The sequence below is a fragment of the Callithrix jacchus genome, chromosome 3, assembly GCF_049354715.1.
Source record: "Callithrix jacchus isolate 240 chromosome 3, calJac240_pri, whole genome shotgun sequence".
Lineage (NCBI taxonomy): Eukaryota > Metazoa > Chordata > Mammalia > Primates > Cebidae > Callithrix > Callithrix jacchus.
The window spans coordinates 7,783,565-7,807,202 of NC_133504.1; the positions used below are offsets into that span (position 1 = coordinate 7,783,565).

At 44.1% G+C, this 23,638-nt stretch overlaps 2 non-coding genes across 2 annotated transcripts; one reads left to right on the forward strand and one right to left on the reverse strand.

Annotated features, from left to right (window-relative positions):
* Positions 1–3,943: 3,943 nt before the first annotated feature.
* Positions 3,944–4,083, forward strand: LOC118152446 (U4 spliceosomal RNA). The gene has a single exon (XR_004741211.1). It is a non-coding gene; the product is annotated as a U4 spliceosomal RNA (small nuclear RNA).
* An 18,730-nt stretch (positions 4,084–22,813) lies between these two features.
* Positions 22,814–22,952, reverse strand: LOC118152443 (U4 spliceosomal RNA). The gene has a single exon (XR_004741208.1). It is a non-coding gene; the product is annotated as a U4 spliceosomal RNA (small nuclear RNA).
* Positions 22,953–23,638: the final 686 nt, after the last annotated feature.

Consider the following 23,638-nt stretch of genomic DNA (forward strand, 5'->3'; position numbering starts at 1 on the left):
TCTGTCTCAAAAAAAGAAAAAAAAAGATCAAAACAAACAAAGGTACCAGGACTAGGGAAATGTAGGAAGCACAAAGTGTTTTCTTTCTCTCTCTCACTTTCTTTCTTTCCTTCTTTCTGTCTTCCTTTCCTTCTTTCTTTTCCTTCCCTCCTCCCTCCCTCCCTCCCTCCCTCCCTCCCTCTCTCTCTCTCTCTCTCTCTCTCTTTGATGGGTCTCACTCTGTCACCCAGGCTGGAGTGCAGTAGAGCAGTCTTGACTCACTGCAGCCTCTGCCTCCCAGGTTCAAACAATTTTCCCACCTCAGCCTCCCAAGTAGCTGGGATTACAGGCACACACCACCACACCTGGCTGATTTTGTATTATTAGTAGAGATGGGGTTCCACCATGTTGGCCAGGCTGGTCTTGAACTCCTGACCTCAGTTGATCCACTCACCTCAGCCTCCCAAAGTGCTGGGATTACAGGCGTGAGCCACCGTACCCAGCCCACAGGGCATTTTCTATAGGGTCCTCCATGGTCAATATAGGTAGCTAGAAACTACAGAAACTACTAGAGTTAGCCCTGAGCTTTCTGAGCATTAAGAATAAAAGGGAAACCGTTTTATACTTGTAACAGGCAAAAAGAGAAACTACACAATCTTCGGAAAAAATTAAAGCTTGTATAGCTTTTGATTGTAAGAATTTGCTAATACGGTTTCTTTTCTTTTTTTTTTTTTTTTTTTGAGACGGAGTTTCGCTCTTGTTACCCAGGCTGGAGTGCAATGGCGCGATCTCGGCTCACCGCAACCTCCGCCTCCTGGGTTCAGGCAATTCTCCTGCCTCAGAATTGGGATGCAGAGGTTTATGCCTCCCACAAGTATAGTAATGGATTTCATAAGGTTATTTATTCTATTCATTTTCATTTTTAAAGTAATTTCAGACCACAAACAATTGCAAAAAAGGTACAAAGAAGTTGCTAATACTCTTCATCTAGATTCCCCAATGTTGTATTTTCCCATATATTCACCTTTTTTTTTTTTTTTGAAATGGAATTTCGTTCTTGTTGCCCAGGCTGGAGTGCAGTGGCACGATCTTGGCTCACTACAACCTCCACCTCCCAGGTGCAAACAATTCTCCTGCCTCAGCCTCCCAACTAGCTGGGATTACAGGCGTGCACCACCATGCCCAGCTAATTTTGTATTTTTAGTAGAGACGGGGTTTCACCATGTTGACCAGGTTAGTCTTGAACTCTTAACCTTGTAATCTGCACACCTCGGCCTCCCAAAGTGCTGAGATTACAGATATGAGCCACCGTGCCCAGCCTAAAGTTACTAGTTTTTATTTTTATAATTAATAAATATTTATAAGGAGACACTTTGGTGTCATAAAAATCTCGTCTCATGTCCAACCCACTAGTTTCTTTGCTGACTCTTGCATAAAACGATTTGTCTACGACAGCCAAATGGCGAAGTTCTAATTCCATCATTCCCTCTGCATTCATTTGTTGGCATTCTGTGGTTAGGAAGAACTTCCCATTCTCCTCCACGTGTTTATTTACATCAGTACGGACTATTTTCATGCTGGGTTAATTCTGTAATCCATTTTATCATTATTTATTTCGCTGCTCAATTTCTCTCACATTCGGCCATCAAATGCCACATCAGGCTCTCACATCTCTCCTTGGACAGGTCCCCACCATGCTTACTTCTTCACTTTCTGCACAGCAGTATTCACAAGGCTATTTCTTTTTGTTGTTGTTGCTGTTGTTTTGAGACAGAATATCACTCTGTCGCCAGGCACCAGGCTCTAGTGCAGTGGCGCGATCTCGGCTCACTGCAGCCTCTGCCTCCTGGGTTCAAGCAATTTTCCTGCCTCAGACTCCCGAGTAGCTGGGACTACAGGAGCGCACCACTGTGCCCTGCTAATTTTTTGTATTTTTTAGTAGAGACGGGCTTTTACCATGTTGGCCAGGACGGTCTCATCTCTTGACCTCGTGATCCACCCGCCTTGGCCTCCCAAAGTGCTAGGATTACAGGCGTGAGCCACCGCGCCCGGCTGTTGTTTTTTGAGACAGAATCTTGGTCTGTCTCCAGGCTGGAGTGCAGTGGTATGATCCTGGCTCACCGCAACCTCCACCTCCCGGGTTCAAGCAATTCTCCTGCCTCAGCCTCCCGAGTAGCTGGGACTACAGCTGTCATCACACCCAGCTAATTTTTGTGTTTTTAGTAGAGATATGGTTTCACCATATTGGCCAGGATGGTCTCAATCTCTTGACATGATCTGCCCGCCTCGGCCTCCCAAAGTGCTGGGATTACAGGCGTGAGCCACCGCGCCCGGCCACATGGTTATTTCTTAATGAGTTCTTGGACAATATCCTAAAATGTGGCTCCATGAAAGCAGTTTTGTAGACTCTGTGATCCAGAAACACTGCTATGGGGTTGTTTGATTCGAGGCTAAAGCTCAAATAAATTTATAGAGATGGGCACCCTTCCACCAATCAGTCCACAAATATTGCTTCTCCTAAACATGCTTTTTTTTCCTGCCTATTTCTGGTGTAAATAAGCTTTTGATGAGACCTGGACACCAGTCAATTCAAGACTTTGTTTCCTGCCAAGGGTTGGCAACACTGTCCATGCAACTTTCTGCAATGATGGACGTGTCCCTTACCTGTGTTATCCAGTAAAGTAGCCACCGGCCACACGTGAGCACTGGGAATGTGGCCAGGATGATGGAGGAACTAGCTGTTCATTTAAACTAATTAATTGTAATTTCCATTTACATAACCACACATGGCTGGTGCCTACCTTATTGGACACACAGGTCTAGAGGCAAGGTTTTCTATGGCATTGATAGAGGATGGATTAAAATGTAATAGAGATGAAATAATGAAATGTAGCCCTAAATTATTAAACAATTAAAGAGCTTCGTGGAATTATTGAACCTACACCACTTAAGTAGTTTGTATTTATCGGATTATTTAAACAGTAAATTGTAAAACTACCACACTCCATTGAGGCCACTGGTAATTTGTGACAACATCATTACAGCATCAGCTTATGGGATATTTGTCCTTGTGGGTTTGTTTGTTTTGTTTGTTGTTTGTTTGTTGTTTGTTTTGAGGCAGAGTCTCGCTCTGCTGCCCAGGCTGGAGTGCCGTGGCGCCATCTCGGCTCACTGCACCCTCTGCCTCTCAGGTTCAGGCAATTCTCCCTGCCTCAGCCTCCCGAGTAGCTGGGATTACAGGCCTGCACCACCATGCCCGGCTAACATTTGTATTTTGTAGTAGAGAGCGCGTTTCACCATGTTGGCCAGATGGTCTTGAACTCCTGACTTAAGGGGATCCGCCCGCCTCCGCCTCCCAAAGTGCTGGGATTACAGACATAAGCCACCACACCTGGCTGTCCCTGTGGTTTTTCCTGCATGCAGATCATCTAAAAGTTGTTTCAAATCAGTAACATCTTTGGGCAATGATGAGAATGGGATTAAAAAACAATCCCAGTTGTATGTTCCCTTGACAATCTAGAAGTTGTTAATGCTATGCTTTGTGGAAAGACAAACAGGACAGGCCGACCCTGAAGATGTGGGTTGCCTGGCAACAATCTAAATGGGGCTGTAACCTCCCCCTTACCCCGCAGGAGGGGCTGTGCCCAAATGGAACTTCCCACAAGGTCAACAGGTGCTGGCAGCAAGCACTGCACACAGCGAACTGCCTGAACAACTATCACCCAAGCCCAGCCCGCCCGATGCCCAAGCAGACATTTTGTTCCCCCTGGCAAAGCCAATCGGGCTCTTTAAAAAAGGAACCCAACTGAGTGGGGGCGGGGGCTCGAGGCCTTCTCTTGCAGTCCAGAGCTGTATCAGTCCAGCTAGCTGGACCCAAGCTCCCTCTGCAGAGGCTGAGGGTGGAGACTCATCTGCAGCGTCTCTGCGTGTGAGTGCCAGCCTGCACCAAAAGGCTCACTCTCTCAGCTTTGTGCAGGGAGGTATCGTAGCCCATGAGGTGTATCCGAGGCGCCATTATTGCTGATTGAAAACTTTTCCCAAGACCCCGCCGTGACGACTTGCAATATAGACAGCATTGGCAATTTTTGATAGTCTCTACGGAGACTGAATTTAAAAAAAAAAAAAAGACTCACTTATTTGCCCAAACCCTTTCAGTGACACGTTTTATAAAAATAATCTATATTTTGGTCGGGTGCAGTGGCCAATGCTGTAATTCCAGCATTGGGAGGTCAAGGCGGGTGGATCACCTGAGCTCAGGAGTTCGAGACCACTCGGGCCAAAATGGTGAAACCCCATCTCTACTGGAAATACAAAAAAATTTAACTGGGTGTGGTAGTCCCAGCTACTTGGGAGGCTGAGGCAGGAGAATCACGTAAGCCCCAGAGGCGAAGGTTGCAGTGAGCCAGGATCGTGCCACTGCACTCTAGCTTGGGCTAAAGAGTGAGACTCTGTCTTTAAAAATAAAAATAATAATCTATATTTTCCCCCAAATAGCTGACATCAGTGAAGATCGTCAAAGAAAATTCAATATATGACCACAGAAAAGATCACGCAAAAACTAAAACTGTTCCGAAACAATGCAATAAATGTGTTTTCCAACATATATAAATCAATTTTCTAATAAGACTTGTATGTGCGTGTTAGTAAAACTTTATTAGGAACTAAGTGAATTCAATGCTAGTTAAACAGTGCATAGGAAATATAAATTTTGACTTAATATTGCAAAAGAAAATCAATGTTTCTTTGAAAACAGAGATGGTTATGGTGATGCTTCACTATGTGTGCACTAGGCTTGGTGGTGGCGCCCAGCTGTTTGGTTAAACACGAACCTGCATGTTGCTGTGAAGGTATTCCGTAGATGTGATGGATACGTACAATCAGCTGACTTTGAATAAAGTAGCGTGTCCTCTTGAATGTGCGTGAGCTTCGTCCAACCAGCTGAAGGCTTTCAGAGCAAAGACTGAGCTTTCCCTGAGAAAAAGGAATTCTGCTTCGAGCCTGCACCACAGAAACTCGGAGTTTCCAGCCTGCTTGGCCTGCTTTACAGATTTCAAACTCAAGACGGCAACATCAGCTCCTACCTGAATTTCCAACCTGTGGGCCTGTCCCAGAGGTTTCAGACTTGCTGGCCTCCACAATTATTTGAGCAATTCTTTAAAATCTCTCTCTCTCTCTCTCTGTGTCTGTGTGTCACACAGACACACACATACACCACACATACATACATACACATACACACACATATTCACACATACACACACACACACACACATCTCCTATTGGTTCTGTTTCTCCAGAGACCCCTGGCTGATGCGGTTATATTCTAAAGTTAAGCATTTTACAGAAGTTATTTGAGAAGACGTGTTGAACAGCTGAGTTTTGCTACATTTATTCTTCCTATAAACATCATGAGTCAAGGAAATTCCTTAACTGTACTTGGTCACTTGTTTCAGTGTCAAAATATATTTAATGTCATTCTGTCTGAAAGCCGAATCTGACTTTCTTTTATTGTCATCTGAACATATTCCCTCTTATTTTCCACTCAATGTGAAGATTAAGTCTCAATTTCTGTGGACTATACAGTAAAGGAATGAAGCCACATGTAATAGTATCTTTTCCAGCCAACAGGAATTATCTTAATCTAATTTGGGATCATAGGAAATTTGGATGATTTCATACTTAGTTCTACATAAGCAGTATTATGTAAGAAAAGAACAGGCTGGGCATGGTGGCTCATGTCTGTATTCTCAGCACTTAGGGAGGAGGTGGGCAGATCATTTGACTTCAGGAGTTTGAGACCAGCCTGGCCAACATGGTACTTCCCACAAGGTCAACAGGTGGAACCCCGTCTCTACAAAAGATACGAAAATTATCCTGGTGTGGTAGTGCATGCCTGTTGTCCCAGCTGCTTGGGAGGCTAAGTCAGGAGGATAGCTTGAGTCTAGAGAGGTCAAGGCTGCTGTGAGCCAAGATCGGGCCACTCTGTACTCCAGCCTGGGTGACAGAGCTAGACCGACCTTGAAAAAAAAGAAAGGAAAAAGAAAGAGAAAGGGAAAGGAAAGGAAAGGAAAGGAAAGGAAAGGAAAGGAAAGGAAAGGAAAGGAAAGATATATAAATAGTCTCACGTTTTCTTACTGATTCCGAAAGATTAGTCATGCACAGTAGAGAAAGCTGACAAATACCACCTTAATCAAGTGATCATAGTTGATCTGGGCAGAAATGGACTAATGAGAATCGTTGCCACCTGATAGAAGGCAATGAGAAGACAGCCTCTAGATGGAAGGTGAGTAGAGACACGAGCAGTGAACACAGCAGGACCCCCGTCCTGGATCCTTTGGCTGTAAAAGATATTATTGGTGCAACTGGAGAAACTGGGGTGCAATGCATAGAGTTGGTTGTAGGAAGATTTCATTGTTAATTTCCTGATTTTTCTGGTGGCATTTTTGCTTGTGTAGGCGAATCTCCTTTTTTGAAGGAATTACCAACTGGAGACTTGGGCATTGTGTCAGCATTACTCTCACATGATCCAGGAAAAAGTTTCTACTATCCTTGAAAATTTCAGTATGCTTGTAATTGTCTGAAAATCAACAACAACAAAAGTGGGATAGGCTCCAGGGAAGATCCTGTCTCCTTGCCTTTTCTGGCTTCTGCATTTCTCTGCTCAAGGCCCCTCCCCCAGTCTTCAAAGCATCTTCTTGCCTCTATGACCTCTGTGCCCAACCTTACATCTTCTGTCCCACCCCAACGCCACTGCCCCCTGCTGGTAAGGACATGTGATTACCTTGGGTTCACTAGGATAATCCAGGGGGTACATCGCTTATTTTTTATAATAATGTATCTTGAGGGTTTTTCTGTGTCAGATGTTTTAAACATAGTATTCCTTACTATGAATAAACCATAACGTATCCATTTCTCTAGAGATTGTTTCTAATCATTAGCTATTGCAAACAATGTTAACTGGTATATTCCTGCATCTGTCATTATTTCTGTGATGTCAAAGAAGAATTGCTGTGTGAAGACATGGGACGTTTTGTTAGATGGCGACAAATTGTTACCCCGAAAGACTGTATCTTTAGAGTCACTCTGGATGCACTGCCGAGGAGTTAGCTCTGGAGCAGCTAAGAAAAAAAACAACTACATCTTTAGATTCCTACCAACAGGGTAGATTCCTACCTACATGGGAAGAAACCATTCACTCATACATTTACAGGCAGTATCAGCTGTCAGATGAGTGAGATATGGTATATTGTTGTCATTCTCTTTGCACTTATCTGCTAGACTACCGGAGAGTTTGAGCATCTTTCCGTGTGCATAAAGGCCATTTGCATTTCTATGACTAGCAGGATCCTTTACACCCATCTCTACTTGGTGTTTAGGTTTTCCTATTTTATATGCAAAGTGGCAGCGAGGCATGACAATCTGCAATCAGCCTTTTAACTAAGGTCTGTGTTGGTTACCGTCGACCCTTAGAGTTTCTGTGGGGCTCTGTTTGCAAGGACGGCAAGCCTCTGACAACGCCTGTGTTTGCTGGTGGAACTCTCTGCCTTGTTTCTCGTAAGTTAGGCCATTTGCTTTCAATATTCCAGAAATCTGCAAACCGCCCCCCGCCCCAGCAACCAAATTCTGATTTAATGCTGAGAGCCTTCTTCTTTTCCAGCTCTGTGATGGAGAATGGATTTATTCTCTTAAGAAAATAGATTGTGTATCCTTTTTATCAGATTTTGGGAGCTAGGGAGGGGAGGTAAAGACAAATAGTGACTGCGTCATCCTCAAAGAGGAGGCTCACTGCATTTTTCCCTGGTCTCTCCGGTCATTTTCAAGGACAAGTTTTCAGATACTATAGTAAAGGGACAGATCGTCACCCTCAAAAGAAAAGTAGCTCACGGCCGGGCGCTGTGGCTCAAGCCTGTAATCCCAGCACTTTGGGAGGCCGAGGCGGGTGGATCACAAGGTCAAGAGATCAAGACCATCCTGGTCAACATGGTGAAACCCCGTCTCTACTAAAAATATAAAAAATTAGCTGGGCATGGTGGCGTGTGCCTGTAATCTCAGCTACTCAGGAGGCTGAGGCAGGAGAATTGCCTGAACCCAGGAGGCAGAGGTTGTGGTGAGCCGAGATCACACCATTGCACTCCAGCCCCGGTAACAAGAGTGAAACTCCGTCTCAAAAAAAAAAAAAAAAGAAAGAAAAGTAGCTCAAATACCAAGACGAGCTCAAGGAAATTTGTGCATTTTCCAGAAAAGGGGGATGTGAAAATCATTTATTCCTGAAGATCAGTGCTGCTATATGCTTACTTGATAAGTGATAACAGATTAAGCAGTTATTAAAGCAATATCTTCCCAGTTGTGTTTAATTAAATGAGAGATCCCCAGGCTGCTGACAGGGGACCTGATATTTCAGTTTCCAAATGATGGCGAACCTAACACGAGGATTGGCATATCCACAATTAAAACCAAGGCATATAATTGAACGATTAGAATTCACGTGATCTACAGACTCAGAAAACAATTCATTTGAATATACACAAAGTCCTCATTTAATGTAATAGTTTCTTGGAAACTGTAACTTTAAGCAAAACAATGTAAATGGAACCACTTTTTTTTCCTCATCAACATTATAACCAACGTTATTCAAGGACCTGCTGTTAGTCAAGGACTTTGCTCAAAGTCACAGTTTCCAAGACCCTACCCATGACGTTACATGAGGACTTACTGTATAAATGCGCTCATTTTTTTCAGAAAGGAGGTTTCGATGATAACCTCTGAAGGGAATTAGAAATGATGGCTTCCCCTGGAGATGTGCATCAGAGAGGAGGAAGGAAGCCAGAAGGAGCTGTGATGCCGACGTCCCTGAGAGCAGAGTGCAGGCCAGCCATGCTCCTTCAGCTAAAGGACAGCTCAAGGGGGAGAGTGTATCTGAGCAGGGGACGGAGAGACATGAGAAAACGCTGGCATGTGTGAAAATGACCCCCGCCCTCAGTAGGACCGGGCTGCATGGGAAGAGACAAGATACAGCAGAACCCATGCGCCGGGGGCGGGTGACAGAGAAACAAAGCAGCCGCGTGAATGCTGAAGGGAAAATGCAGGCATCACGAGGCGGCCAGAAGTGTGTGTGCAAGGATGTGCTGGAGGGAACACAGCCAACAGGATGTGTAGAGATTTCTATTCAGAGATTTGTGCCAGGGAACTGGCTCACACAGTGTTGTTGGTGAGCCCACAGTCCGCAGGGTAGGCTGGCAGGCTGGAGACCTGGGGAAGCATCGATGCTGCAGGACGAATCCCAAGACAGTCTGCTGGCAGAATTCCTTCTTCAGGGAAACCTCAGCCAGTTTTCACTTAAAGCCTTCAACTGCTTGTGTGAGGCCCACCCACATTCATTTTACTCAAATTTAGTGATTTAAATGTTCATTTCATCTTTAAGATACCTTTGCACAGCCTGGGAAACATGAGGCTGTGCAAAGGTCCCTTAAAGGTATGGTGATGCTTACCTGCAGTCCCAACTACTTGGGAGAACAAGGAGGGAGGATCACTTGAGCCCAGGAGGCGGAGGTGCAGTGAACCGAGATTGCACTACTGCACCCCAGCTTGGGTGACAGAGTGAGACCCTGTCTCAAAAACAAAAAAGAAAATAAAACAAAAAAAACCCATAAACCTTTGCAGAAACAAAGGTGTTTGAGGCTGGGCGCAGGGATCTTGCCTGTAACCTCAGCACTTTGGGACACCAAGTAGGGCAGATCATCTGAGAACAGGAGTTTGAGACCAGGCTGGCCAACATGGTGAAACCCCGTCTCTACTGAAAATACAAAAAATTAGCTGGATATGGTGGCAGGCACCTGTAATCCCTGCTACTTGGGAGGCTGAGGCAGGAGAATCACTTGAACCCAGTGAGGGGAGATTGCAGTGAGCCAAGATTGTGCCACTGCACCCAGCCTGGGTGACAGGCGAGACTCTGACTCAAAAACAAACAACACAACAAAGGTTTTCTGTTTGTTTTTAGACTGCTGTCTGATCAAATATGTGGGTACCACGGCCTACCTAAGATGACACCTAAAATTAACCCTCTTCTCCACCCTTCCTCCTGGGTTCCTTTTCAATGGTTCAGGAGGCCTGGGATGAGACAGATAACGGAAGTTCCCGCAACGCTGCTGGTAGCGAGGAAATACTGGTTTCTGTTATTGCCTGGGAACTAATCCACTGTGGGAAAATTAACATTATTACTTAATGCCATGCCACACGCACATGCCCATTAAACACATCTACACACAGACGTCTTCCCAAGTCCCTACAGACTGAAGCCCATCACCCTAAGCTTCAGTCCTCAGAGTTCCAGAGGAGAAAGGAGCCATGCTTTTGTTGTGTGTGTGATGGAGTCTTGCTCTTCCCCCCAGGCTGCAGTGCAGTGGCGTGATCTCAGCTCACCGCAACCTCCGTCTTTCAGGTTCAAGCACTTCTCCTTCCTCAGCCTCCGGGGTAGCTGGGCTTACAGGCATGCACCACCACGCCCAGCTAATTTTTGTGTGTTTTTCTTTTAGTAGAGACTGGGTTTTGCTATGCTGGCCAGACTGGTCTCCAACTCCGGACTTCAAGTGATCTGCCTGCCTTGGCCTCCTGAAGTGCTAGGATTATAGGCATGAGCCACCGCACCAGACCTGTTGTTTTATTAGAGGGAAGAGAAGACAGTATCAACCCTCCCTAACCGTTTTTTCTTTTTTCTAGAAGAGAGCAAAGATTAAGTTTTCCACACACCTCTGAGCTTTGCATTCCTTCCGAATGAGAATGTGCTTCTGAGGAAGAAAAACGTGTTTGTGAGATCAAAAGTTTGTAATAGTGCCTCCCAGCAGAAGAGCAATCCTGTGTCGTGGAGAGGCTGGTTGAGAGGAAGACGAAGTGTTCTCCAGGGTGTTCTCCTGGCTTTCAAGGGCATCCTGGAACAGGGCCGTTATAATAAGGGCAGAGACTGTTCAGGCCTCAGGCGGGTCTGCATTCTGAGGCTGGTTCTGCACAAGCTGATCATGTGACCTCAGGCAAATGACGTACGTGTTCTGCCCCTCCGTTTCCCAGATCCGCAAAATGGAGATAACAGCAATGCCTGCCTCCCAGAGTCACCGCGCTCATCAATTCTGATCGTAGATATGATCGCGCAAAGTGCTGTGTCAATGTGAACTGTCGCTTCTTTGAACACAGTCGGCTGATTCTATGGATAACAATTTTGAGACGGAGAGACTAAGGTTTAAGTACTTTATCTGAGAATTTTCATCTTTTTTTAATAGGTAGTAGGAACCCTGTAACTAACACTTGCTAAGTCCGTGGAAAGAGAGTGGAAGCCAATTTGCTATAAATTTTATGAACTATAGAAATGTTGATTGCAATTTTTATTTTTCCTTCAAATCTGAAACCAGATGAGTCCTGGTGGTATTGAGGGGTTGCAATTATATCTACCCAGCATTCCTTCCCTTTGGGAAAACTCCCTTCTCCATCCCATGTGACTCTGGTGAAGCTGTCTGTCATGTGACTCTGTGTCCCCAATGCACACGAGCATGTGACTCAGGCTGGCCAATCAGAGTGCCCACCTCCGCTGACGCAGTCCAGGCGTGGCCACATCACCCAAGCTGACTCCTGAGTTCCACATGGGACTGACATACATGTAGGGGAAAAGAGGTCCCCTGTCTCTCTGGGAATTTGAGCAGTTGTCTTCGGCAGCTCACTCAAGCAAATGAGCATGTAGGGGATAGAATAGCGTCCCTCTAAAACTTAGTCCAACCCGGAACCTTGGTCTGACCTTATTTGGAAATACGGTTCTCGCAGATGTGATTAGTTAAGGATCTTGAGATGAACGCTTCCTGGATTTAGAATGGGCTCTTTATACAGTGACGGGTGCCCCGATAAGAAAAGGAAGGGCCACAGAGATTGGAGTGATGTGTCTACAACCAGGGAGTGCCAAGCATTGCTGGCAACACCAGGAGGAAGCTGGGGACACACTGGGGGCAGCTTCTCCTTAAAGCCCCCAGAAGGAACCAATCCTGCCACACCTTGTTTTTTTTTTTTTTTTTTTTTTGAGACGGAGTTTCTCCCTTTCATCCAGGCTGGAGTGAAGTGGTGCAACCTTGGCTCACTGCAACCTCTGCCCTGCTCCGGGTTCGAGTGATTCTCCTGTTTCAGCCTCTTGAGTAGCTGGGATTATAGGCACCTGCCACCACACCCACTAATTTTTGTATTTTTAATAGAGATAGGGTTTCGCCATGTTGGCCAAGCTGGTCTCGAACTCCCCACCTCAGGTGATCTGCCCGCCTCAGCCTCCCAAGTACTAGGATGACAGGCATGAGCTACCGCACCCGGCCAACACCTTGATTTTGTATTTCTGGCCTCCTGAACTGTGAGACGATCCATTCCTGCTGTTTGAAGGCACTCAGGAGGTGGTAGTTTTTATGGCAGTCCTAGGGCACTAATACAGAGTGTTTCACACCACTCCAGGAAGAGTTGATGAAAATGGGCCTTTTTCTGCTTAGAAAAGCCCCAGGGGCCCAACAGGAGCATGTGGACCTTGGGTCTGATGCTCTTCCAAGTGACCCAGTTCCCAGCTCTTTCAGGCTCAGTCTCTCAATTCAGATAAAAGAACAGAAAAGTCTGGCCCAGCTTATGTCATATGCCTTCTCTTGATCAAATCACCGTGGCCCAAAAGAAAGGCGTCTTCCAAAATTGAACCTGTCAGGACCCACTACTTGTGGATGGAGAAATAGTTCTCATGAAAGCAGATCTTTGGGGGCTCAGTATTTGTAAACTTAACTACTACACGCCCGTCAAGTAGTAGAAGACTGAGACCAGTGGCTTCTAAATCAGCCTAATCATCACAATCCCCAAGAGAACTTTTGCAATTCTTACTGGGCCTATTCCAGACTTATAGGTAATCTATAGAAATCAGACTCTTTAGAAATCTGGCCTGGGATTTTTTTTTTCCCCAAAAACTCATAGTTGATTATGATGATGAACCAGTAGAAATACTGTGCTAGGGAATGCCTTAGTCAGTTCAAGCTGCTATACCAAAGGACCGTAGACTGGGTGGCTTGTAAGTAACAAAAACGTATTTCTGATCATTTGGAGACCAGAAGTCTGAGATCAAGGTATCCAACCCATGGCTGGGTTCCTGTGCGGACTCCGTTCTGGGTGCAGGCTGCTGACTTCTTGTTATATCTTCACTTCGCAGAAAGAGGGCGAGGGAGCTCTCTGGGGCCTTTTCTATAAGGGCACTAATCCCATTCATAAGGGCTCCACTCTCATGACCTAATCACCTCCCAGAGGCCCTACTTCCAATGGGGGTTAAGATTTTAATGTATAAATTTTGGGGAACACAATGTATAGTCCATAAGAGGAGTTACGTAAGATTTCGGGTTAAGTAAAATTCATGGGAGCTGTGACTTGAGCTGGAGCTTAAAGGAAGCATAGGACTTTGCTCACACAGAGGAAAAGAATCCAAGAAGATCCTTCAAAAGATTCTAGGAGTCCTCATACAGTCCTCATAAATTAGACAGAAATACGTAAAAATGGCTGCAAAGGAGACAAGTGGGCGTGTAAGAAAGATCAGTTCTTTCCTGTATGGGTTTGTCTTCGAATTTATTAGTTAGCATGATGTCATGATGACTTTAATGCATCCGCCGATTTTTCCCCGTTCCAAGGAAAACTGTAATAACCTGAAGGGAATCAGGGCACATGCACCCTTGAATTCAAAGGCTTTGATGGAACACAGTGAACTCCATCTTGGAGCATCTGGATTTGAGTCAACAGTTTATCATGGAAATACTGACATTCCACCGGTAACTACGAACATAATTTATTTCAATATCTCTGCCAAGAATTGCTTAGTAATTTCTGATTTGGAAAGGTTTTCATTCCTCAACTCTAATCAAAAGCATTTGGGTACTTATCTGTATATATTATTCTACCAATAGTGATATGGGAGGGGGCAGGGAAGTGCTGGGTAGAGAAGAGCGGAGTCCCTGGCGAGGGCTTCACCCTTGGGCCTGTGCCTACAGACATAACTGAGAACAGGCTCTCCTGTTTTTGCCCCCAAATGTTGCATTTTCCAAGACCACTCTGGCCTGACACGCCCCCCAGCCTGTGCCCATATAAGCCCAAGACCTTAGCAGGCACAGACACAAGTGGCTGGACATGGAGAGGAGCAGAGGAACATGCCAGCAGACACTGGCAGACTATTGATGGCGGAATGATGTGGACACCGAGGGGAATTTGGCTGGGGGCAGTCAGAGGAGAGTCTGGCCGCTGGGTGGCCCAACTCCAGGAGAAGATCACCTTCCCACTCCATCCCACTTTTGGCTCCCATCCATCTGGCTGAGAACACCTTGCACTCACCCTTTGAGCTCAAGTGTGATATGATTTTTCCAGCACACTGGGCAAGAACTCAGGATATAAGAAGCTCTCTGCCCTTTTGATAAGGCAGAGGGTCTATCAAGCTGATTAATGCATGCCGTCTGCAGACAGCAAAGCTGAAAGAGCGCACTGTAATGCACGTCCACTTGGGCTTCAGGAGTCAGAAACACTCACTCTAGACGCTGCCATGGGGTTGAAGCCCAACGACACTCTCCTCGACCTCTGCACCTGTCTGTCTGCATGCTGCCCTTAGGGGCTTGTGCATCAGGGCATGTAAGAATCGAGCCACACGCACTGTGGGAGGAATAAGGAAACTCACCCATTTCAATAGGTGTACTGAAAGCCTAGCTATGTTCTTTCTAAATATTTGTATTCCAGAAGGTGGAGTTCTGTAAACCTTACTCAGGCACGCTCATAAACGCATGCGCGCGCACACACACACACACACACACACACACACTGCTTCCCAAGGTCTCCATTTAGAATGAAGGACACTTCTAGCCAATCTCATCTCTATTTAACACTTATTAAACTGCTTGCTGTGAATAACATGGAATTTAAGATTTTTGCAAAGTAGAGAACCTTGAAAGCCCTTGGGAACTGAACCTGCAGGGAAGAGAGGAGTTAGAAGGTTATCTTACAGTGGAGCGAGCCGTGGGTGGATAGTGACCAAACACTTTCTAACCGCTTACTTTCTGGCACGTATTATTTTAAGTGCTTTGTTAACTTGCTTAATCCTCACAACAAACTATTAGGTCGGTTTTATTATTATCACCATTTAACAGACGAGGAAACTGTGATTCATGGAGATTACTTAAGGCACCCAAGTCACACAGCTCCTAAGTCGTGGTGCTTGAGATCACACCCAGGTCCTTTGGCTCTGCACTGTGGTATAACAAAAAATATATTTGGCCAGACTCAGTGGCTCACGCCTGTAATTCCAGCACTTTGGGAGGCCGAGGTGGGTGGATCATGAGGTCAGGAGTTCGACACCAGCTTGACCAACATGGTGAAACCCTGTCCCTACTAAAATACAAAAATGAGCCAGAACTGGTTGTGCGCACCTGTAATCCCAGCTACTTGGGAGGCTAAGGCTGGAGAATTGCTTGGACCCAGAAGGTGGAGGCTGCAGTGAGCTTAGATCACACCACTGCACTCCAGCCTGGGTAACAGAGAAAGAGAAAGACTCCATCTCAAAGAAAAAAATGTATGTGTGTATATATATGTATATATGTATGTGTGTATATGCATGTATATATGTATGTGTGTATATGCATGTATATATGTATATGTATATGCATGTATGTATATGCATGTATATATGTGTGTATATGTGTGTATGTATGTGTGTATATGTGTAAGTATATGTATGTATATATGTGTGTATATATATGCATGTATATGTGTGTATATATGTGTAAGTATGTGTATATATGCATGTATATATGTGTGTGCATATATGTGTATATATGTGTGTATATATGCATGTATATGTGTGTGTATATATATGCATATATATGTGTGTGTATATATGTGTATGTGTGTATATATGTGTGTGTATATCTATGCATGTATATGTGTGTGTATATATGTGTAAGTATGTGTGTATATATGCATGTATATATGTGTGTGCATATATGTGTGTATATGTGTGTATATATATGCATGTATATGTGTGTGTATATATATGCATATATATGTGTGTGTATATATGTGTATGTGTGTATATATGTGTGTGTATATATATGCATGTATATGTGTGTATATATGTGTATGTGTGTATGTATGTGTATGTGTGTATGTATGTGTGTATTTATATGCATGTATATATGTGTATATATATGCATGTATATATGTGTGTGTATATGTGTGTATATATGTATATGTGTGTATATATGTGTAAGTATGTGTGTATATATGTGTAAGTGTGTGTGTATATATATGCATGTATATATGTGTGTCCATATGTGTGTATATGTGTAAGTATATGTATGTATATATGTGTGTATATATATGCATGTATATGTGTGTATATATGTGTAAGTATGTGTGTATGTATGTGTGTATATATATGCATGTATATATGTGTGTGCATATGTGTATATATATATGCATGTATATGTGTGTGTATATATGTGTATGTGTGTATATATGCATGTATATATGTGTGTGTATATATGTGTGTATATGTGTATATATATGCATGTATACATGTGTGTGTATATATGTGTGTGTGTATATATGTGTATGTGTGTATATATATATGCATGTATATGTGTGTGTATATATGTGTAAGTATGTGTGTATGTATGTGTGTATATATGCATGTATATATGTGTGTATATGTGTATATATATATGCATGTATATATGTGTGTGTATATGTGTGTGTATATATGTATATGTGTGTATATATGTGTAAGTATATGTGTGTGTATATATATGCATGTATATATGTGTGCGTATATGTGTGTGTGTATATATGCATATATATGTGTGTGTGCGTGCGTGTGCATGTCTGTATGTTTATATTTGTCTCAGGTTTCTGCAACAAAGCTCTTAAAACCCTCGGAATTCCCTGAATATAGGAATGGCTTTGTCTGTTCTAAAGAGTCCCTTTCTAGCAATCTTTAAGTTATACAAATGAGGTGACATAGGGTGGGGCCTCTCAATAGCCTTAGGATGGGATTGGTAACCGGAAAGACCAAGTGATATGGAGGTCATAACTTTCAACCCCACTCACTGGAAAATGAGCTTTCTGAAGAGTCTTAAACCAAAGTTGATGAACTTCCAGGTTGTTGAGCACACGGAAGTGCTGGGCGTGGAATCTGACACTAACTGCTATAGTTAACGTCAGAATGGAATTGAACTGTAGGACACCCAGTTGGTATCCTGAGAATCAGAGAAGTAGTTGGTGTTGGAAAACACTAGAGCAGCCCATGCTGTATTCCCCTCTCCAGCAGTGATGGTTAACTCTGTGAAAATGGATGCTATTCCTCAAGGACAGAAAGGAAGAGGTCCGGGGATGGGGGCTCATGCTTGTTCTCTCAGCACTTTGAGAGGCCGAAGCGGGTGGATCACCTGAGGTCAGGAGTTCAAGACCAGCCTGGCCAACATGGTGAAACCCTGCCTCTACTAGAAATACAAAATATTTGCTGGGTGTGGTGGTGGGCGCCTGTAATCCCAGTTACTTGGGAGGCCAAGGCAGGAGAATCGCTTGAACCCAGGAGGCAGAGGTTGCAGTGAGCCAAGACTGTGCCATTGCATTCCAGCCTGGACAACAAGAGCAAAACTCCGTCTCAAAAAAACAAGACAAAACAACAACAAAAAAGAACTCTGCCACCACCATGTCAGAGAAACCACAAGAACAATACATATCAGACATCAGATGCTTGCTAGCCTTCAAGACAAAGAAGGTCCACCTGAATGTCTTACTGGACTTTGGGGATCTTTAGGGACTTTCAGGAATACAGATCCTGAAGGGGACCAAAGCCACGATCCAGAGTATAGAGGATTTAAGTGAGAACCAGCTGGAGGGAAGCAGAGATGGCAATTATGGAAGACGTGTCTTTTGGAAATTTTGCTGGAAATGATGGAAACCATTAGCAAAGCTTGAAGTCATCGTATTCATGCATGAAGTCATCGTATGAATAGGAAAGACACAGTAGATGCTCAGGGAACTCACAAATGAATGAAGATATTAACTAACATTTATTTTGTGTTTTCTAGGTGTCAGGTATTAGTCCAAGCACTTAAAGTGATTTAGCTCATTTATTATTTCCAACAATCCTATATGAAGTAGTGTTATTGTTGCCAACATCCCATTTATACTAAGAAAACTGAGGCACAGAAAGTTTAGGTCACTTGCCCAAGTTTGTTTTCAAGGTTCACACTACTGCCTGTAATGATTTTAAGACCGGAGACGAAGCTTTAAAGGGTTTTATCTTTTAAAAATAAATCTATAGTAAATTCCATTAATCTTCATTAATGATTTTATTATCCAAGGAATGATTATGACAATGAAAACAGGAATAAACCCATAAATATTTATACAATTAAAGAGCTTTAAAAAAATTTTTTTCTTTTGAGGCACGGTCTCTCTGTCGCCCAGGTTGGAGTGCAGCGGAGTGATCTCAGCTTACTGCGATTTCCACCTCCAGGTTCAAGTGATTCTTCTGCCTCGGCCTGCCATGTAGCTGGGATTGCAGGCATGTGCCACCATGCCTGGCTAATTTTTGTATTTTTTTTTTAGAGAGGGTCTCACTCTGTTGCCTAGCCTGGAGTGCAGTGGTGCAATCTCAGCTCACTGCAACCTCTGCTTCTCTGGTTCAAGCGATTCTTGTGTCTCGGCCTCCTGAGTAACTGGGATTACAGGCGCGTGCCACCATACCCAGCTAATTTTTGTATTTTTAGTAAAGATGGGGTTTTGCCATGTTGGCCAGGCTGGTCTCGAACTCCTGACTTCAAGTGATCTGCCCGCCTCGGCTTCCCAAAGTGCTAGGATTACAGGCCTGAGCCACTGTGCCCGGCTAAAGAGCATTATTTAAACAACTCTCTTTCTCACCTGCATATCCACAGCACCCGGCCCCATGCACCATGCACATAATAGGATCATAAATATTTGTTGAAGAATAAATCAATAACCCCAAGCAATACATTGTAATGATCAGATTGGTAATATTTGTTAATACAAACATACTTTATTTTTTTTTTTTTTGAGATGGAGTTTCGCTCTTGTTACCCAGGCTGGAGTGCAATGGCGCGATCTCAGCTCACTGCAACCTCTGCCTCCTGGGTTCAGGCAATTCTTCTGCCTCAGCCACCCGAGTAGCTGGGATTACAGGCACGCGCCACCATGCCCAGCTAATTTTTTGTATTTTTAGTAGAGACGGGGTTTCACCTTGTTGACCAGGATGGTCTCAATCTCTTGACCTCATGATTCTCCCAAAGTGCTGGGATTACAGGCTTGAGCCACCGCACCTGGCCCATAATTTTTAATAATGATAAAAAGACACGGTGAAAGAAAAAAATAGCTATTTTAGAAAAGTGTATTTCATATGCTCTTGTTTAGTTTTTCATATAAAGATTGCTTCTTTTAAAACACTTTCCGGCCCAAATCAGTTTCTTTCCTTTTCCTCTCTTTAAGAGTTCTTAGGAGTGTTTTTGTCGTTACTGCTTTGGTTTTCTTTTGTAGTTTTGTTTTAATGATCTATGTTGCTGAAGCAGCGGAAGGAGCTAAAATTAATGAAGTGCAGTTGCTGCCGTCATCATCAGTGCTCCCAGGCACGAGGATTTGAAAACCAGACACATCACCTTCCACTCCACCTGAAGCATGGCTTGAACGGAGAGTAGGAGGGTACCCGTCACCTGGAAGACAGCAGAGTAACAGTACTGAAGATCCGGCGACAGACCTGAAACACTGCGTCCTGTGTTGAGAAAGCCTAGTCATCCAAGAACACATTCCAGAGGAGGCCAGCGGGATCTGACCACTAGGCCTGCAGATCCGCAGACTAAATCTCAGCCCCAGAGGCCTCTGTAGAGTGATGTCACCTCCAGCAGATGCAGGCCATTCTGGCAGTGGTCAAGTTGAGAAGAGAGTACATGGATAGTCCATTTACATGTAATTACTGATATATTTGGAAGTAAATTTATCTATTTGTCCCATCTGTTTTATTGTGTGTGTGTGTGTGTGTGTGTGTGTGTGTCTGTCTGTCTTGTGTGTGTGTCTGATACAGAGTCTTGCTCTGTCACCCAGGCTGGAGTGCAATGGCACTATCTCAGCTCACTGCAACTTTCGCCTCCCAGGTTCAAGCAATTCTCCTGCCTCAGCCTACCAAGTAGCTGGGATTACAGTCACCTGCCACCATGCCCAGCTAATGTTCTTGTATTTTTATTAGAGATGGGGTTTCACCATGTTGGTCAGGCTGGTCTTGAACTCCTGACCTCAGGTAATCCACCTCCCTCGGCCTCCCAGAGTGCTGGGATTACAGGCGTGAGCCACCGTGTCTGGCCTATTATGTATTTTCTGTGTTGGTTAAACAGAAGGTTGAAATTATGTTCCCTGTCATTCACTTTTAGAAACAATGGGGCTATATGACATGTTTTAGAGAAACTTCCTTCAAAATTGATACAAATTAACATGTCAGAGCTTAACATAAGCTTCAGCTATTTGGGGAATGGTGGTTTGTGCCCTGTCTCATCCCTGGTGGTGCTGCCGAGTCAGCGAGATGCTGCTCTCTGCTCACGAGTCTTGCTTCTCTACTTACTACTTCACATCCCTGCCTCCTAAAAGGAGCACGGCCAAAGTCACACAGTGAGTCTCTGGTGGAGTAGGCGCTAGATCTTCAGCGTTTTGATTTTCCATTGACGGCTCCAGACACTACGCGAGGCAGGAGCGTACCTGAGCCTTTCCGCCTGCTGTCTGAGAGCGTTACCGGCATTCTGCGTCAGCACGTGGCTGCCACGCGGAACGTGGCAGTGCATTCGCTCTTATTAATATGCTGAAAATATTTGCTCCCTGGCATCTGTCATTCTGCATAACTATGAACACAAACCGCAGACACCATCTGGGATGTCAGGGCAAAGGGAAGTGTGGCTGTTTGAAATTCCTTTCCAATTTAATTTCATGGTTTTAAAGAGCCCTGTTTTCTTCCATGATAATTATAGGGCAAATAATTAACAATTATCCTCTGAGTGATAAAATTACTACAAATTAAGAAACAGTTATGAATACAATTTACGAATAATTATGTGACAGGAGCATAAAAGTGCAAAACTAATGAAATTAAATTAATTAAAGCTATTGAGAGACCATTTTTTCTATTTATTGGTTTTGGTTCCTTAAGGGCAGACTGTTCCAGGATGACTTACAACACTGCAATGCTAACTCAGAAGGGTGTCTGAGGAGTGTGCCCACAAAGATTTATGGTGAACGTGCTGGTGTCAGCGCCAGTGGCACACAGCTAGAGGTCTCAGCAGGACCTCCAGAGAAACAGAGCTATCTTAACACAAAGCGTCAAGATAATGGAAAGGAACAGGAAGCGCAGGGATGATATGATGATAGTCATTCACTAGACCAGTATTTCCTCACTGGAAGTTTTTGTTTTTTGAGACAGTCTCGCTCTATCGCCCAGGCTGGAGTGCAGTGGCATGATCTTGGCTCACTGCAACCTCTGCCTCCCAGGTTCAAGCAATGCTCCTGCCTCAGCCTCCAAAGTAGTTGAGACTACAGGCATGAGCTACCACGCCCGGATAATTCTTTGTATTTTAGTAGAGACAGGCTTTCACCATGTTGGCCAGGCTGATCTTGAACTCCTGACCTTGTGATCCACCAGGCCTTGGTCTCTCAAAGTGCTGGGATCATGGGCATGAGCTACCATACCCAACCACCTTCCTGGGAGTTGGTGTCAGCAAAAATAGCAGAGTGAGGACCTCTGAAAATTCTTGCTTCCATAGAAAGCAATGAGAAAATGGCAAAAATGAATAGAAGCCACTTTTCTCAGAAATCTGAGTTTTAAAGTGTTGTAGCAATCCAGGGAGCATTTCCTCAAGCTGAGTCTTGGTAAGAACAACTAGCTTTACGGCATTTTCACTTGCCCTGTTCCCAGTTCTCTTTCTCTGACTTTGTATTAGCCTTGAAAACAGCCTCCCAATCACAGTAAAAACCAGCAGCTTGGCAGAGGGGACAAAATGGGTTAGGGTTCTTCAAGGGCGGCTCATTCTTTGAGAATTGTCATTGTTTCACCTGCTGGGTGGTTCCCTGAGAGACCCTACTAACAAGACTGTCTTTATTTGACCTGACTCTCAGCTCACCTGATACCCTGGGGACATTTGTCAAAAACACTTAAAACCATTGTTTAACTCTGCAGCCTCCCAAAGCAGTGGACAACAGTTGGGGCAGATAATAGGCTAGTCAAAACATTTAAAAGGAAAAGCTGGAGAGCGAAATGTCAATGGGGCTTTGGAAAGCTCCCGCATACTCCTGGGAACCTACAAGGTCACGTTGGGCTGTGCACATGCCCAGCATTGTCTGCATGCTCAAGGAAGACCTGAGAAGGCCCGGAGCTCTGACCTCTGCTGGCCTCGAACCTCTGCACAATGAGGAAGTGAAGGCTGGGAGAGTTGTCAGCTGCCTGACTGAGTCCTAAAGGTGTGCCCAGCATACACAGACGTCCCCCTGGCAAGGACCAACAGGCTTATTGGTTTCAAGTGTCTAAGGAAATCTCTCTGTAATCATTAGCTGACTAGTAAGCTCGCTAAGCAGGAATTTCAGTGGCTACACACAACAAAGAATACAAAGAATTCCTTCAGGAAGTCACTAAACAAACAAGCAAACAACAAAAGTATACACAAAAGCAGTCATAACAAACTCTGGGGAGGGAGAGAATCCAACTTCCACAGCTACCATATTATGTTATTTGAAATGTAATCTTTTTTTTTTTTTTTAAATTCAGTCTCTGTAGAGACTGTCAAAAATTGCCAATGCCGACTATAATTAGTTGTCATGGTGGGGCATTGGGAAAAGTTTTCAATTAGCAATAATCATGTCTTGGATAAACCTCATTGGCTACAGTACTGCCATTGCACAAAGCTTGAACTGTAGCTTTCAACAAACATTGTAAGACATGCTCTCTTAGTCCATGCTGTCATTGTTTGCTGCTGTAACAGAATATTTGAGACTAGGTGACTAGTAATGAACAGAAATTTATTTGGCTAGTGGTTTAGAGGTCGGGAAGTCCAAGAGCACAGTGCTAGCATCTGGTAAGAAACTTTATACTGCGTTATCCCGTGGCAGAAGGCAGAATGGTAAGAGAGAGTGAGAATAAGAGAGCAAGAGCGGGCCAAACTCACTTTTATAAGAAACTCGCCTTCGTAATAACTGACCCACTCCCATTACAATGGTGTTAATCCATTCGTGAGGGCAAAGTCCTCATGACCCGATCACTTCTTAAAGTTCCCACCTCTCAACACTATTGCATTGGAGATTAAGTTTCCAACACATCAATCTGGGGGGGACACATTCAAACCAAAGCACATGCCAAGAAACAAGAAAGTACGACTCGTGCAAGAAGGAGGCAATCAATGAAATTGTCCACCAGTAAGCCAGATGTGTAACTTACTAAAAATACTTTAAGTCAGCTGTTTAAAATATGTCCTCAACAACTATAGGAAACCATGTCTACAGAACTAAAGGCAAGTATGAGAGTGATGTCTCATTAAACAGAGAATACCAATAGATATAAATTACTTTTTTAAAAGAAGCAAAGAGAAATTCTGGA